An 18,698-nucleotide genomic window follows, 5' to 3' on the forward strand; every position below is an offset into this window, starting at 1 on the left:
ATATTGTCGTGAGGTCAAAGATTTCATGTTTTTAAAATAAGAATGCAAATTTTGCTTAACATACAAGACGCATTCTCTAATATAAGTGTTTTTTCCTTGTTCAAAAATCGATAACCTTTTCAATGAAGTCGTACTGTCCTTATAATTAAGTGATTTCACTTAAAAATGGGTATCAAACATGAAAGGAAAAATGTTTGGGCTAAGGTCAACTTGACTTTAATAATTTAGAAAAATTCTTTACATTTAATGAAATTGTCTTTAAATTTGTTGTCTTTTTGTATCTTGACTACAAAGCAAAAAATCGTTCAAATATAGGACAAGTTTTTCAACACTTTATTTTTAAGACGTTTTTTACTTGAAACATAGCATAATTTCTACTGGCGAGCGAAAGATATATATGGGAGCTTTATCCAAATCTGAACCGATTTCTTCCAAAATCAATAGGGTTCTATTCTGAACCAAAACTGAAACTTGCGCCAAATTTGAAGTCGATTGGACTAAAACTGCGACTAAACTTTGATCACAAAAATGTGTTCACAAACGGACGGACGGACAAACATGACTCAGGGGTTGCGTCCATAAGCATTATTGCCAAAGACACCATGTGTTCCACAGTGTGGCGCAGGGTATAAAAATATTCAATTAAAAGTTCAATTGATTCAAAAACCTTTTTAATTGAAACAAAAATCAATCACAAAAATTAATAGTAAAAATTATTTTTTTAATTTGACCAATTAAATTTTTAATCGACTTTCAATTAATTTTTTAATTGATACTATCATTTATGTGATTGAAGACATTTCAATTAAAAATTAATTGGATTAATTAACTTCGTGGTTGAAGGTAAGAAATATTTTTTTGTGTGTAGGAGAACCTTTTGCTAAACAAGTGAGTAAAGTAAAAAGTCTAGTGGGGTCAACTACATCATACCTAAACCACACCTACTCTATTAGTAAATCTAAGCATTTGGGGGATTAACCTAAATATGCTACGATGTGGCTGATGTTTCGCTTTTCAGATTTAAATAAACTAAATAAATACTATATTTCAAGGAGTTGTATCTAAATCTGAACCGCTATTCCTGATATTCTTCAACTCCAAGAGGTGTTGCAATGTACTACCCTGTGCTAAATTCGAATAAGAACGGTTAATAAATGAATGTATTATAAAAATTGCATGGCTAGATTGACTCATGAACCCACCCTGAGCATTATTGTCAAAGACACCATATGTCTACCTCGTCTCCTTCTGGGTGTTGCAAACATATGCACTAACTTATAATACCATGTTCCACAGTGTGGCGCACGGTATAAAACTATTCAATTAAAATTTTAATTGATTCAACAAATATTTTTAATTGAAACAAAAAATAATCAAAAACAAAAATTAATAGTAAAAATTAATTTTTTAATTGGATCATTTAAATTTGTAATAGACTTTCATTTCTGTGATTGAAGGGATTAAGCTAAATAAAGTGTGTGGGATTCAATTTTTTCAAATTTTTGACAGTCAAATTTCCATACAATATTGAATATATCCCGTTTCCAATAATACCGAAGGTTGTCTCAATCTCACTATAGGTTAGATGACTATCTTGTAATATCAATGGTTCCCGGAACAACAACAACTGTTTTTGGACGACCTTTACGAATTAGCCTTGGAGTGCAATACGGGTTAAATTCACCGTATCATCGATAAACACTGGTTCTTGACGGAGCTTTATGGCCAAGTTGCACTGTTGTTGAGTTAATCCATGTCGAAAGTTGTCAAAATAATCGCACGAAACTGTGCATCATTTTCTTCCAATTTTTGGGCGAAATTAATCTTTTAAGTTGTTGTAAACAACACAAATAGTTCTGAGCGCGTAAAACCTCAAAAAATGTCAAGCATTAAGATAGAGCTGTCAGTTGACAAAATGCAACACTGGGTTACCCAATACCGAAATATAAACGGGAATCCTCGTACTGAATTTTACTGCATCGATTTCTTGGTTTTAAGTTTACAGCCTACATACGTGATAAACACAGAATGATTTTATGTGCTGAACAAAAGCAAATATATAAATATAATAATTTGCTTTGGTAGGCCATTATCAAAAAGCTTATTTAAGTGTCGCAATATCAACAAGCTAATTCCACACAAATCAAGAAACATATAATTTCTGGCTCTACAAATTATTAAAAATTTCATGAAAATCGTGTTATAACAGAAAGTTCTAAATACTCAAAAATGAAATCTGAATCAATATGTACCATTTTTAGTGCATTTGGTTCATGTAGTAATTTCGAGATCAGTGTCATATGTCATATGACTTTAAAATAGATCCAGATGCCAATAAACCTTTTAATAAGTCAATACAAAAATATTCAGCTTATCCTTTAATACATTGGTCTATATAAACCAGATTTTGAATAATTATAAATTTTACGGTCAAAATTTCTAGACACTCAAGGAATAAATTCGGTGACTTTGTCAAACGTAAATATTTCTTCAAAATAATGATATATTTATTAACAGACAATTAATAAACATTGCTTCAAAATTTGTTTTTATTAAATTTAGGGCACGAATCTCCTAAATTTTCGTCCTTCCGTTAAGGTCGTATGTCTTTAAACTAAAGAGAATGTTCCTTAAAAAAAAGAAAAACATTTTTGATTTAATGAAACCGTCTTTAAATTTACTGATATATTTTCAAATTTAGAATAAAAACGTTTCAAATATAGGCTAAGACTTATTTTGAGGATTTTTTCATTTTTGCTTTAAAATTTTTGGGTATTAAGAAAACCCTTTTATTTATCAACCGATATTCTTCATATTTCGCATATTCAAATATTTTGTGAGTCTCGTAAATCTTGCAAAAAAAATGAGTCAAATCAGTTCAAATTCAGATATAGATCTCATATATATCTTATATTTCTATGGCCCTAGAGTTTCATAAAGATTGGCTTAACATTTTTCACAATTCCTAATATTGGTAATTGTGCCATCTTTGGATCATATGGGTTCAGATTTAGATACAGCTCCCATATATACCTTTCGCGCTCCCATATATACCTTACGCCCGAGTATGATTCTTATGACGAGATCAAAGTTTCATTCCGATGTACTTGCAATGTGCCAAATATAGTTCAAATTGGCTTTGATTTAGATTTAGCTCTCATATATACATATGTACGCCTGATTTGGGGAAATATGCACTCAAAAAAAAAGTGATCCCTCTATTTTACAAAAGCTAATTTAACTTTATTTTACCCTGCGCCACACTGTGGAACAGGGTATTATAAGTTTGTTTGCAACACCCAGAAGGAGACGAGATAGACATATGGTGACTTTGGCCGGCCCCTGAGCAGAGAATGAAGCCGCCGATTTCAGCCGCCGCCGACCATTTTTTGCCATTAGAGCCAATTAATCAAAAATGTGGATATAAATCAGTAAATTGTATTAATAACACTAGTTTGTAAAATAATTTTTTTTTTCATGTACATTTGATTAGATGTAACTTTTCTTATATATTTTGATCTGCTGAATTCGCAATTTTTATACCCTTCACCACTACTGTGGTACAGGGTATAATAAGTTTGTGCATTTGTATGTAACGCAAAGAAGGAAAAGTCTGAGACCCATCGTTTAGTATACCGATCGTCTTAGAATTAAATTCTGAGTCGATTTAGCGATGTCCGTCTGTCTGTCTGTCCGTCCGTCTGTCTGTCTGTCTGTTCATGTTTTTTTGTGCGCAAAGTACAGGTCGCAGTTTAAGTCCGATCGTTCTCAAATTTGGCATAGGGTCGTTTTTCGGGACAAAGACAATCGCTATTGATTTCGGTTCAGATTTAGATATAGCTGCCATATATATTTATCACCGATCTTGTTATAATTTGCGTGTTTATCAACCTATGTTCTTCAAATTCAGTACATCCGAATATTTTAAGAGTCTCGAAAAACTTGCCAAATATCAGCCAAATCGGTTCAGATTTAGATATAGCTCCCATATATATCTTTCGTCCGATTTAGACTCATATGACCACAGAGTATAAAATTTACTACCGATATTTAAGTGTGTCAAGTTTGATCTAATTTTGTTCAGATTTAGATAAAGTCTCCATATAACAGGTTGGCTGATAAGTCCCCGGTCTGGCACATAGATTGCGTCGCTAGTATTAAATGCATATTTTTATACCCACCACCATAGAATGGTGACGGGGGTATAATAAGTTTGTCATTCCGTTTGTAACACATCGAAATATCGATTTCCGACTATATAAAGTATATATATTCTTGATCAGGGAGAAATTCTAAGACGATATAACGATGTCCGTCTGTCTGTCTGTCTGTCTGTCTGTCTGTCTGTTGTAATCACGCTACAGTCTTCAATAATGAAGCAATCGTGCTGAAATTTTGCACAAACTCGTCTTTTGTCTGCAGGCAGGTCAAGTTCGAAGATGGGCTATATCGGTCCAGGTTTTGATATAGTCCCCATATAAACCGACCTCCCGATTTGGGGTCTTGGGCTTATAGAAATCGCAGTTTTAATCCTATATGCCTGAAATTTGAAATCTAGAGGTAATTTATGACCATAAAGAGGTGTGCCAAAAATTGTGAGTATCGGTCCATATTTTGGTATAGCCACCATATAGACCGATCTCCCGATTTTATTTCTTGGGCTTATAGAAACCGCAGTTTTTATTCAATTTACCTAAAATTAGAAATCTAAATGTATTATAGGACCACAAATACGTGCGCCAAAAATTGTGAGTATCGGTCCCTATTTTGGTATAGCCCCCATATAGACCCATCTCCCGATTTTACTTCTTGGGCTTATAGAAACCGCAGTTTTTATTCAATTTATCTGAAATTGGAAATCTAGAGGTATTGTAGGACCACAAATACGTGTGCCAAAAATTGTGAGTATCGGTCCCTATTTTGGTATAGCCCCCATATAGACCGATCTCCCGATTTTACTTCTTGGGCTTATATAAACCGCAGTTTTTATTCAATTTACCTGAAATTGGAAATCTGGAGGTATTGTAGGACCACAAATATGTGTGCCAAAAATGTGAGTATCGGTCCATGTTTTGGTATGGTCCCCATATAAAACGACCTCCCGATTTGGGGTCTTGGGCTTATAGAAACCGCAGTTTTTATTCAATTTACCTGAAATTGGAAATCTAGAGGTATTGTAGGACCACAAATACGTGTGCCAAAAATTGTGAGTATCGGTCCATATTTTGGTATAGCCCCCATATAGACCGATCTCCCGATTTGGGGTCTTGGGCTTATAGAAACCGTATTTTTTATCCAATTTGTCTGAAATTGGAAATCTAGAGGTATTTTAGGACCACACTGGTGAATATCGGTCCATATTTTGGTATAGCCCCCATACTGACCGATTTCCCGATTTTACTTATTGGGCTTCTAGAATCCGAAGTTTTTATCCTATTTGCCTGAAATTGGAAATCTAGAGGTATTTTCGGGTCATAAAGAGGTGTGCCGAAAACGGTGAGTATCGGTCCATATTTTAGTATAGCCCCCATAATAACGATCTCCCGATTTAACTCCTTGGGTTTCTAGAAACCGTAGTTTTTATCTGATTTGCCTGAAATTGGAAATATTCTGGTATTTTAAGCTCACAAAAACGTGTATCGGTTTAAGTTTTTATCGGTCCATTTGGTAATGCCTCCATATAGACCGACTTCACTTCTTGAGGGTGTAGAAGGCGCACTGATCATGAAAATTGCTTGAAACTCAATGTAAAATTTCCATATTTTACTTTTCGGGTGAAAATCTACAGATTTAGGATTTCAAATCAAGATGTTATTTTATAATTTTCTTGCACACTTACAAGAGATGTTAATGATTCCTCTAAAAATCAAACAAAAATGGTTCTTATAAATCCAGAATCGGATATAGTCCTCATAGGTAAAAATCTTTAACTTTATCTTCTGGTTGAACAGCTCTGCTTGATCTGTTCTCAAACCCTCCTGAAATTTCAAACGAAACCCTAATATTTGATTCATGGTGGTGGGTATTTAAGATTCGGCCCGGCCGAACTTACTGCTGTATATACTTGTTATATAGTACCAACCTTCAAATGATTCGTTTCAAAATTTGACGTCTGTAAGTCAATTAGTTTGTGAGATAGAGCGTCTTGTGTGAAGCAACTTTTGTTATTGTGACAAAATGGAAAAAAGGGAATTTCGTGTTTTGATAAAATACTGTTTTCTGAAGAGAAAAAAGACGGTGGAAGAAAAAATTTGACTTGATAATGAGTTTCCGGACTCTGCCCCAGGGAAATCAACAATAATTGATTGGTATGCAAAATTCAAGCGTGGTGAAATGAGCACGGAGGACGGTGAACGCAGTGGAAGCCCGAAAGAGGTGGTTACCGACGAAAACATAAAAAAATCCACAAAATGATTTTGAATGACCGTAAAATGAAATTGATCGAGATAGCAGAGGCCTTAGAGATATCAAAGGAACGTGTTGGTCATATCATTCATCAATATTAGGACATGCGGAAGCTCTGTGCAAAATGGGTGCCGCGCGATCTCGCATTTGACCAAAAACAACAACGTGTTGATGATTCTGAGCGGTGTTTGGAGCTGTTAACTCGTAATACACCCGAGTTTTTCCGTCGATATATGACAATGGATGAAACATGGCTCCATCACTCCACTCCTGAGTCCAATCGACAGTCGGCTGAGTGGACAGCACCCGGTGAACCGTCTCCGAAGCGTGGAAAGACTCAAAAGTCAGCTGGCAAAGTAATGGCCTCTGTTTTTTGGGATGCACATGGAATAATTTTTATCGATTATCTTGAGAAGGGAAAAACCATCAACAGTGATTATTATATGGCGTTATTGGAGCGTTTGAAAGTCGAAATCGCGGCAAAACGGACCCATATGAAGAAGAACAAGTATATAAAGCAGTAAGTTCGGCCGGGCCGAATCTTAAATACCCATCACCATGAACCAAATATTAGGGTTTCCTTTGAAATTTCAGTAGGGCTTGAGGACTTGAGGACACTTGCCGAAGATAAATTTAAAGATTTCACCTATGAGGACTACATCAGATTCTGGATTTATAAGAACCATGTTTGTTTGAGTTTTAGAGGAATCATTAACATCTCTTGTAAGTGTGCAAGAAAGTTATAAAATAACGTCTTGATTTGAAATCTTTAATCTGTAGAAGTAAAATCTGGAAATTTTACATTGAGTTTCAAGCAATTTTCATTATCAGTGCGACTTCTACACCCTCATGAAGTGAAGTCGGTCTATATGGAGGCATTACCAAATGGACCGATAAAAACTTAATCCGATACATGTTTTTGTGAGCTAAAATACCAGAATATTTACAATTTCAGGCAAATCGGATAAAAACTACGGTTTCTAGATACCCAAGGAGTTTAATCAGGAGATCGTTCTTATGGGGGCTATACTAAAAAATGGACCGATACTCACCGTTTTCGGCACACCTCTTTACGACCCGAAAATACCTCTAGATTTCCAATTTCAGACAGATAGGATAAAAACTTCAGATTCTAGAAGTCCAAGAAGCAAAATCGGGAAATCGGTCTATATAGGGGCTATACCAAAATATGGACCGATACTCACCATTTTCGGCACACCTCTTTATGGTCCTAAAATACCTCTAGATTTCCAATTTCAGACAAATTGGATAAAAACTACGGGTGCTATAAGCCCAAGACCCCAAATCGGGAGGTCGTTTTATATGGGGACCATACCAAAACATGGACCGATACTCACAATTTTTGGCACACTTATTTGCGGTCCTACAATACCTCTAGATTTCCAATTTCAGGTAAATTGAATAAAAACTGCAGTTTCTATAAGCCCAAGAAATAAAATCGGTATATATGGGGGCTATACTAAAACATGGACCGATACTCACAATTTTTGGCACACGTATTTTGTGGTCCTACAATACCTCTAGATTTCCAATTTCAGGTAAGTTGAACAAAAACTGCGGTTTATATAAGCCCAAGAAGTAAAATCGGGAGATCGGTCTATATGGGGGCTATACCAAAACATGGACCGATACTCACCATTTTTGGCACACCTTTTTTATGGTCATAAAATACCTCTAGATTTCAAATTTCAGGCAAATTGGATGAAAACTACGATTTCTATAAGCCCTAGACCCCAAATCGGGAGGTCGGTTTATATGGGGACTATATTAAAACCTAGACCGATATAGCCCATCTTCGAACTTGACCTGCCTGCATACAAAAGACGAGTTTGTGCAAAATTTCAGCACGATTGCTTCATTATTGAAGACTGTAGCGTGATTACAACAGACAGACAGACAGACAGACGGACATCGTCTTAGAATTTCCCCCTGATCAAGAATATATATACTTTATATAGTCGGAAATCGGTATTTCGATGTGTTACAAACGGAATGACAAACTTATTATACCCCCGTCACCATTCTATGGTGGTGGGTATAACAAGAGTAACAAGTATATACAGCACTAAGTTCGGCCGGGCCGAATCTTAAATACCCACCACCATGAACCAAATATTAGGGTTTCCTTTGATATTTCAGGAGGGCTTGAGGACTTGAGGACACTTTCCGAAGATAAATTTAAAGATTTCAACTATGAGGACTATATCAGATTCTGGATTTATAAGAACCATGTTTGTTTGAGTTTTAGAGGAATCATTAACATCTCTTGTAAGTGTGCAAGAAAATTATAAAATAACGTCTTGATTTGAAATCTTAAATCTGTAGAAGTAAAATCTGGAAATTTTACATTGAGTTTCAAGCAATTTTCATGATCAGTGTGCCTTCTACACCCTCAAGAAGTGAAGTCGGTCTATATGGAGGCATTACCAAATGGACCGATAAAAACTTAATCCGATGCACGTTTTTGAGAGCCTAAAATACCAGAATATTTACAATTTCAGGCAAATCAGATAAAAACTACGGTTTCTAGAAACCCAAGGAGTTTAATCAGGAGATCGTTCTTATGGGGGCTATACTAAAAAATGGACCGATACTCACCGTTTTCGGCACACCTCTTTACGACCCGAAAATAGCTCTAGATTTCCAATTTCAGACAAATAGGATAAAAACTTCAGATTCTAGAAGCCCACGAAGTAAAATCGGGAAATCGGTCTATATAGGGGCTATACCAAAATATGGACCGATACTCACCATTTTCGGCACACCTCTTTATGGTCCTAAAATACCTCTAGATTTCCAATTTCAGACAAATTGGATAAAAACTACGGTTTCTATAAACCCAAGACCCAAATCGGGAGGTCGTTTTATATGGGGACCATACCAACACATGGACCGATACTCACAATTTTTGGCACACGTATTTGTGGTCCTACAATACCTCTAGATTCCCAATTTCAGGTAAATTGAATAAAAACTGCGGGTTCTATAAGCCCAAGAAGTAAAATCGGGAGATCGGTCTATATGGGGGCTATACCAAAATATGGACCGATACACACAATTTTTGGCACACGAATTTGTGGTCCTCTTATACCTCTAGATTTACAATTTCAGGTAAATTGAATAAAAACTGCGGGTTCTATAAGCCCAAGAAGTAAAATCGGGAGATCGGTCTATATGGGGGCTATATAGGGATGCCAGACGTGCTCTTTTAAAGAGCACATGTGCTCTTTTTTACAAAATGTGCTCTTAAAACAAGAAAGGCCAAAAGAGCACGCAAAAGTGCTCTTTTTTAGCATCACAACAAATATTAATCAAATGGTAAAAGTAAACTGAAAATATCCCAATAAACACAGGATAAGCGTTTTTCAAATGCAACAACTTTTCAGTTTGAGGGTAAATATAATTTTCAACATAAATTCAACTTGACTTGAAATAGCTCATCTTCAATACATCTTCAAATTGTTTGCGAATTACTTCCAATTTGCCAAAATGTTGACGAAATCTTTGAAAAGGTGTTGAAGATAATATGAGAAAACTTTGACAAAACACTACACTAAAATGCAACGAAAAAACCATGTGGTTTTCAGTACTTATTTGTGCAACGAAGTTCGTGGTCAATTGCAAGAAATAAAAAAAAAAAATGGAAAATTTTAGACAAATAACCAAATAGTTTATAAAAATAGGTAAGTGAAAATAGAAAATGAAATAAAACTTTAAGGAAGTCACTAAATGTATATCTCTTTGCAGAAAACTAAAATTATGGATTCTACGTTCTTGAAAACATTAAAAAGCTGACCGATGAAAAAATGGTGCACAATTAACTGGAACTGCTTCAATTAGTTTATAATAATTGGTACGTCAATATGAAAAATTAAATCAACACTTTAGAGAAGTCACTAAATTTAAATCTCTTTGCAGAAAACTAAAATCTTTAGATGGTACATTCTTGCAAACATTAAAAAGCTGACCAATGAAAAATGAGTGGCTTATCGACAAGAAAAAGTTTCCAGAAACATTACAAGTGCAATCAATTAAAATTGTTAAAAACAACAAATTGTTGAAATCAACAACTTATGGATAAAAATCTGCATCACATCGTCAATTTAAATCATATTCTATTATCAGTTTAAAATTGATATTTTGTGAATTCCTTCTGCTGGAAATCAATTCTAACACGCGGTCCAGTGCGTTCCTAATTTCAAATTGCCCGCATGTTAATACATTTTAGTGCTGTTTTATGACACCAACAGGAAGGAAATCGAATTATCAATGCAGAAGTGTTTACTAATAATGTTTAAGATATTTAAAGTTTTGTTGTTTGTTGTTTTTTTCTTATTTGTTGATATGTTTAATAAGATTATTATTTATCAATTGGTATTGTAGTGTATTATGTAGTGTAGTGTATTATTATATATTTTATTTTGATGAAAATGAATAAATTATACAAAATTCATAGAATTTTGGCTTTGACTTTCAATTTGAAGTGGGGATGTCATTCATACAAATTTAGGTTGAAAAGTATTTGCAACGATGTTAATTTTGAATTTGATTCGCATCGAAAATTGTTTGACAAATTATTGAGTAGCGATGCATTTCAATTTGAGGATAACACTTGAGATATTATTGCTAATGTGTTGAATTTCACTGTTGAGGGTAATGTCTGTTTTTTGTTGAGAACGCGATTTTCTCAACAATTTCTCAACTTGAATATTACCCTAATCCTTTGAAAAAATGTTTGAAAAATTGTTGAAATTTAGCATTTTTCAAGCGTTTGTGTTTATTGGGATGTAAATGTAGCAATAAGAGATTTTCCTAGCCGTTATTTTCTAATTAAAGAGTGTTTTACTTTATATATCAGAGTCGTAGAATAGCATGCCGATCTTGCCTCTTCACTTTGTACTCTGTTCTAAATGTAAACAAACTTCTTCAATAACGTTTTTCACAAAAACACCAAAAAATGACTTACAAAGTATTGTAAGAAAATTAGCTTGAGTTGAAAGTGGGTTATTTTATGTTTATGGTATGTAGCTTTTTGCAAAAATGTTTAAATGAATTATATTTCAATTAAATTAAATGTTTTTCTTTTATATGAAAAAGTGTGCTCTATTCTTTTCGTATGTGCTCTTTTTATAAGCTGAATGTGCTCTTTTTGCCTCTTCAAAATCTAGCATCCCTAGGGCTATACCAAAATATGGACCGATACTCACAGTTTTCGGCACACGTATTTGTGGTCCTACAATACCTCTAGATTTCCAATTTCAGGTAAATTGAATAAAAACTTCGGATTCTAGAAGCCCACGAAGTAAAATCGGCCATGGTATATACTGTATGGCCATTTTTTTCTTGGTATCTGTTATGGTTTGGATTTTTAAACTGGCATTTGTTGTACGCAAATTATTATTATATCGCAAAAAGAGAAAGAAAATTTGATAAATGAGATATGTATCCTAATTTCAATTTTATTGATCCAAGTTGTAAAGCTACACTGAAAGAAAATTTTAGTTAATTTTAGAAAAAATAAATAAATTTTAGGAAATTTTAACTAAACTGTATTATATAGAAACGCAGATCTCACGTCGATTTTACAAAACTAAGTAAATATTTTTCGAAAAATTCAAGAAAATTTATTGGACATAATTAATTTTTTTTGTTTACTTCTTAAAGAAAATTTCGTTTTTTTAGGGAAAATTTGGAGTTAAAAATTGCAAAAATGTCTTTAGTACCATACGAAGTTCACGATAGGCTCATTATTGGTAAAATTTACAAGTTTTAAACAATTCTGAACTATTTAGTGGGAGATCCGAATTTAGTTAATTTTTATGCTTCATTGATGTATAATTTTTATACCCACCACCATAGAATGGTGACGGGGTATAATAAGTTTGTCATTCCGTTTGTAACGCATCGAAATATCGATTTCCGACTATATAAAGTATATATATTCTTGATCAGGGAGAAATTCTAAGACGATATAAGCATGTCCGTCTGTCTGTCTGTCTGTCTGGCTGTCTGTTGTAATCACGCTACAGCATTCAATAATGGAGCTATCGTCCTGAAATTTGGCACAGAATCGTATTTTGTCTGCGCGCAGGTCAAGTTCGAAGATGGGCCATATCGGGCCATGTTTTGGTATAGCCCCCATATAAACCGACCTCCCGATTTGGGGTCTTTCGCTTATAGAAACCGTAGTTTTCATCCAATTTGCGCGAAATTGAAAATCTAGAGATATTTTGGGACCTTGAAGAGGTGTGCCAAAAATGGTTAGTGTCGGTCCATAGTTTGGTATAGCCCCCATATAAACCGACCTCCCGATTTGGGGTCTTTCGCTTATAGAAACCGTAGTTTTCATCCAATTTGCGCGAAATTGAAAATCTAGAGATATTTTGGGACCTTGAAGAGGTGTGCCAAAAATAGTGAGTGTCGGTCCATGTTTTGGTATAGCCCCCATGTAAACCGACCTCCCGATTTTACTTCTTGGGCTTATAGAAACCGTAGTTTTTATCCAATTTGCCTGAAATTGGAAATCTAGAGGTATTTTTGGGCCATAAAGAGGTGTGCCGAAAACGGTTAGTATCGGTCGGTATTTTAGTATAGCTCCCATAAGAACGATTTCCCGATTTAACTCCTTAGGTTTCTAGAAACCGTAGTTTTTATCCGATTTGCCTGAAATTGTATATATTCTCGTATTTAAGGCTCACAAAAACGTGTATCGGATTAAGTTTTTATCGGTCCATTTGGTAATGCCTCCATATAGACCAATTTCACTTCTTGTGAGTATAGAAGGCGCACTGATCATGAAAATTGCTTGAAACTCAATGTAAAATTTCCAGATTTTATTTTTCGGGTGAAAATCTACAGATTTAAAATTTCAAATCAAGACGTTATTTTATAATTTTCTTGCACACTTACAAGAGATGTTAATGATTCCTCTAAAACTCAAACAAAAATGGTTCTTATAAATCCAGAATCTGATATAGTCCTCATAGGTGAAATCTTTAAATGTATCTTCGGGAAGTGTCCTCAAGTCCTCAAGCCCTCCTGAAATTTCAAAGGAAATCCTAATATTTGGTTCATGGTGGTGGTATTTAAGATTCGGCCCGGACGAACTTACTGCTGTATATACTTGTTTCTTCTGTTTTAGTTATTTTAACTAAAGTACGCAAAATATTATTAATTTCATGGAAACTTTCTTAAAACGTAATAACTCCATGAACTAAAATAGAATTAAATTAGCTTTAGTGAAATATAGGGTTCACTTTTCTTTTTGAGTGTAGATATTTTTTTTTGTATTTTATTGAGTTTGGTTCCTGCACAACAAGACTCAAGGTCCTATAATTTACAGTACAGGCATTTGATTGTATGCGAACAGATTTATATCATAACAAAATTTAATAACATTAATTAAACTAAAACGAAATGTAAAATTAAGGGTTAAATAAGATAAATGAGTGACGCATGAGGTAAAAAGAAATGATTTTTTTGCTACGAAAATAAAAAGCATAAATAAATAATAAAAAGCATAATAGATAGGTCCATAAAAAATGTCTTTATTTAAAGAAGTCGCATCTTTGGCTCGGAATCAATGCCACAATCCTTAAGGGAAGGTCAAAATCGTTCGATCCAAGTAAACTTTTTTTTTAATGTATGTATGAGGCAGCAAAGTTTATTTCCCTTCCTTAGAATGACCACAATTAATATGGTCTATAATAATTTTTTTCTCATACAAAACTGCATTCAAAAATAAAATCTCTTTTCAAAAACCTGTTGATAATCAACTCAAAAGTCCTTTTGCTGCCAAAGAGAAAATATACCCAAGGAGAAATATTGTAGGATATTTTCAAAGGAGTACTTAACGAAGGATTTTTTCATAATACACAGAACAACAGGAGTAAAATATGGGGAAATTTAATGAGAGAAATTCAACTCTCTGCCAACCACTTCAATATTACATAGCCAAATCTGTAGATTTGAGAGTACAGTTTGCTGTTAAAGGGGGGTTGTTTTTACAGTTTCTGCAACGGAGCTATTTCGTGCTAACATTTATTGAGAGATTAATCCCTTATTAAGGTATTGTTGACATTCTATGGACTTTTAGTTCACATGCAACATAACGCGAAATACATGGGCTCGTGTGTGTGTGTGTATGCATGCTTGTATAGACATAGTTGTATGTGTTTTCAATGCGGCATTTCGTAAGTCGAAACAATAAAACAATATGCCACAGGTTGTGGCAGGATATAAAACCATTAGGGTGAAATTGTTGATAACTATGACATTTCCCCAAAAACAAAAAAGAAATTTGAATGCAGCTCGAATTCTTAAGTAAACCACAAAATTCCAACAAACGCTTAACAAGGACAGCAACTTGATACACTTGAGATATGCCAAATAGAGCCTAATAAAATGACATACTTCTATAAGTTTCAATATCTTTATTAAGTGACGAATTAAAGTTTTTTGTTTTTTTTTTTTTTACAGAACAATAAATTGCAATTTGAAGAGCCACATAATTGTTGGTAAAAGCTCGTCATATCAGGTTGCGACAATGCAAAACATATATATTTCGTTCTTGGTAAGTTAAACAGGTTTATGTTATATGTCATTAAGTTGGCAACATTTTATTTCTAAAGAAAATTTTGTAAAAATTTTATTTCTGTAGAAAATGCCGTTAAAATTGTAATTCAAAAAATTTTGTTCAAAATTTTATTTCTATAGAAAAAAATTTCAAAATTTTATTTCTATTGTTATAGGAAATTTTGTCAAAATTTTATTTCTAAATAAAATTTTGTCAGAATTTTATTTCTAGGGAAAATTTTGTCAGAATTTTATTTCTATAGAAAATTTTGTCAGAATTTTATTTCCACGGAAAATTTTGTCAGAATTTTATTTCAATAGAAAATTTTGTCAGAATTTTATTTCTATAGCAAATTTTGTCAAAAATTTATTTCTAAATAAAATTTTGTGACAGTTTTATTTCTATAGAAAATTTTGTGACAGTTTTATTTCTATAGAAAATTTTGTCAGAATTTTATTTCTATAAAAAAATTTTGTCAGAATTTTATTTCTATAGAAAATTTTGTCCGAATTTTATTTCTAGGGAAAATTTTGTCAGAATTTCATTTCAATAGAAAATTGTGTCAGAATTTTATTTCTACAGAAAATTTTGTCAAAATTTTATTTCTATAGAAAATTTGGTCAACATTTTATTTCTGTAGAAAATTTTGTCAGAATTTCATTTCAATAGAAAATTGTGTCAGAATTTTATTTCTACAGAAAATTTTGTCAACATTTTATTTCTATAGAAAATTTGGTCAAAATTTTATTTCTGTAGAAAATTTTGTCAAAATTTTATTTCTGAAGAGAATTTTGTAAAAATTTTATTTCTGTAGAAAATGTTATTAAAATTTTCATTCGAAAATTTTCAATTCAAAAATTTGTGACAGTTTTATTTCTATAGAAACTTTTGCCAGAGATTTATTTCAATAGAAAATTTTGTCAAAAATTTATTTCTAAATAAAATTTTGTGACAGAATTTTATTTCAATAGAAAATTTTGTAAGAATTTTATTTCTATAGAAAATTTTGTCAGAATTTTATTTCTAGGGAAAATTTTGTCAGAGTTTTATTCCAATAGAAAATGTTGTCAGAATTTTATTTCTATAGAAAATTTTGTCAGAATTTTATTTCTAGGGAAAATTTGTCAGAATTTCATTTCTATAGAAAATTTTGTCAGAATTTTATTTCTATAGAAATTTTGTCAGAATTTTATTTCTATAGAAAATTTTGTCAGAATTTTATTTCTATAGAAAATTTTGTCAAAATTTTATTTCTGAAGAAAGTTTTGTAAATATTTTATTTCTGTAGAAAATGTTATTAAAATTTTCATTCAAAAAATGCTGTTCTAAATTTTACTTCTAACAAAAATTTAGTCAAAATTTTATTTCTTTAGGAAATTTTATCAAAACAGTATTGATATAGGAAATTTTGTCAAAATTTTATTTCTATAGAATTTTTTTTTTTCAGAATTTTATTTCTAAGGAATATTTAGTCAAAATTTTATTTAAGAAAGTTTTATTTCTAAAAAATGTTGTCAAAATTGTATTGCAATAGGAAATTTGGTCAACATTTTATTTCTGAATAACATTTTGTCAAAATTTTATTTCAAAAGAAAATTTATTTCAAAAGAAAATTAATCAGAATTTTATTTCTAGGGAAAATTTTGTCAGAATTTTATTTCTACAGAAAATTTTGTCAGAATTTTATTTCAATAGAAAATGGTGTCAAAATTTTATTTCTATAGAAAATTTTGTCAAACTTTTAGTTCTATAGACAATTTTGTCAAACTTTAATTCTATAGAAATTTTTCCCAAAATTTTAATTCTATAGAAAATGCTGTCAAAATTTTATTTCTATAGAAAATTTTGTCAAAATTTTATTTCTATAGAAAATTTTGCCAAAATTTTATTTCTATAGAAAATTTTGTCAGAATTTTATTTCTATAGAAAATTTTGTCAGAATTTTATTTCTAGAGAAAATTTTGTCAGAATTTTATTTCTAGGGAAAATTTTGTCAGAATTTTATTTCAATAGAAAATTTTGTCAGAATTTTATTTCTATAGGAAATTTTGTCAAAATTGTATATCTATAGAAAATTTTGTCAAAATTTTATTCTTTTTGTTTTGTTATTGTTGGTTTTGTTCTTTAAGCATTGTTGTTGTTTTTTATTGCAGCTTAAAACCATACATTGACTAAACTACAAGTGTAGCTTAACCAACAGAGGAAAAGAATGTTTGTCAAACTTATTTGGGCAAAGCCCTATAGACTGCAAGATGGTTGGATGGACGCACGTTTCGGAATTACCACATTCCTCATCAGCATCCTCTACTTGCAGCAAAACTATCAACCAATTATCAGAATAAATTCAGGCAGTTCATTAAACCCAACAATAAACCACACTTGAACCCTCCGAAAAAAGGCTTTATATTGATAGCCGGCTTATGCCGAAATAAATTCGAAATAAACTGAATTCAAATCGATGATTTGACAGTGGCATAGGAAAAGAGATATGTTTGTTGGAAAATGGTGTCAAAATTTTATTTCTATAGAAAGTTTGGGCAAACTTTTAGTTCTATAGAAAATTTTGTCAAACTTCTAGTTCTATAGAAAATTTTCCCAAAATTTTATTTCTATACAAAATTTTGTCAATATTTTATTTCTATAGAAAATTTTGTCAAAATTTTATTTCTATAGAAAATTTTGTCAAAATTTTATTTCTATAGAAAATTTTGTCAAAATTTTATTTCTATAGAAAATTTTGTCAAAATTTTATTTCTATAGAAAATTTTGTCAAAATTTTATTTCTATAGAAAATTTTGTCAAAATTTTATTTCTATAGAAAATTTTGTCAAAATTTTATTTTTATAGAAAATTTTGTCAAAATTTTATTTCTATAGAAAATTTTGTCAAAATTTTATTTCTATAAAGAAAATTTTGTCAAATTTTTATTTCTATAGAAAGTTTTGTCAAATTTTTATTTCTATAGAAAATTTGTTCAAACTTTTAGTTCTATAGAAAATTTTGTCAAAATTTTATTTCTGTAGAAGATTTTGTCAACATTTTAGTTATATAGAAGATATTTTGTCAAAATTTTATTTCTATAGAAAATTTGTTAAGCAGTTGAAGAGGAATATTTTAAAAAATCTTCCACAACATCAAGAATTCTACCAATCTACCAAACAGTAAAAAATCTACCGATCTACAAACTGTGGTCTCTACACATTCAAGAAATCAAGTCAGGAAATGGGTCTATATGGGGCTATACCAAAAAGTGGACTAATACACACCATATTCATCACACTTCTTTGAGGACATAAAATATGCCTAGATTTTTAATTTCAGTCCTAGATTTAATTTAGAAGCCCAATATGTCAAATATAGAGATCGGTTTATATGGGAGCTATATCAAAACCTGGTCCGATATAGCCCATCTTCGACCTTGGCCTCCGTGTAGGTTAAAGTGGCAGCCCGATTAAATTTCAGGCTCACTTAGACTATTCAGTCCATTGGCCTCCGTGTAGACAAAGGATGAATCTGGGCCAAAATTCAGGACGATAGCGCTGTTAATGAAAGCTGTAGCATGATTACAACAGACAAACGGACATTTCTTAAGGGAATCAATACAAAAATTTCTAAAGGAAAGGTCTAAATCTTTGAACCCGAGTAAACTTTTTTGAGTGTGTAATTGCTTGGGTGTTTCCTTCGTTAAATCTAATTT

Source organism: Haematobia irritans, chromosome 1, assembly GCF_050003625.1.
Source record: "Haematobia irritans isolate KBUSLIRL chromosome 1, ASM5000362v1, whole genome shotgun sequence".
In the NCBI taxonomy this organism is placed as follows: Eukaryota; Metazoa; Arthropoda; class Insecta; order Diptera; family Muscidae; genus Haematobia; species Haematobia irritans.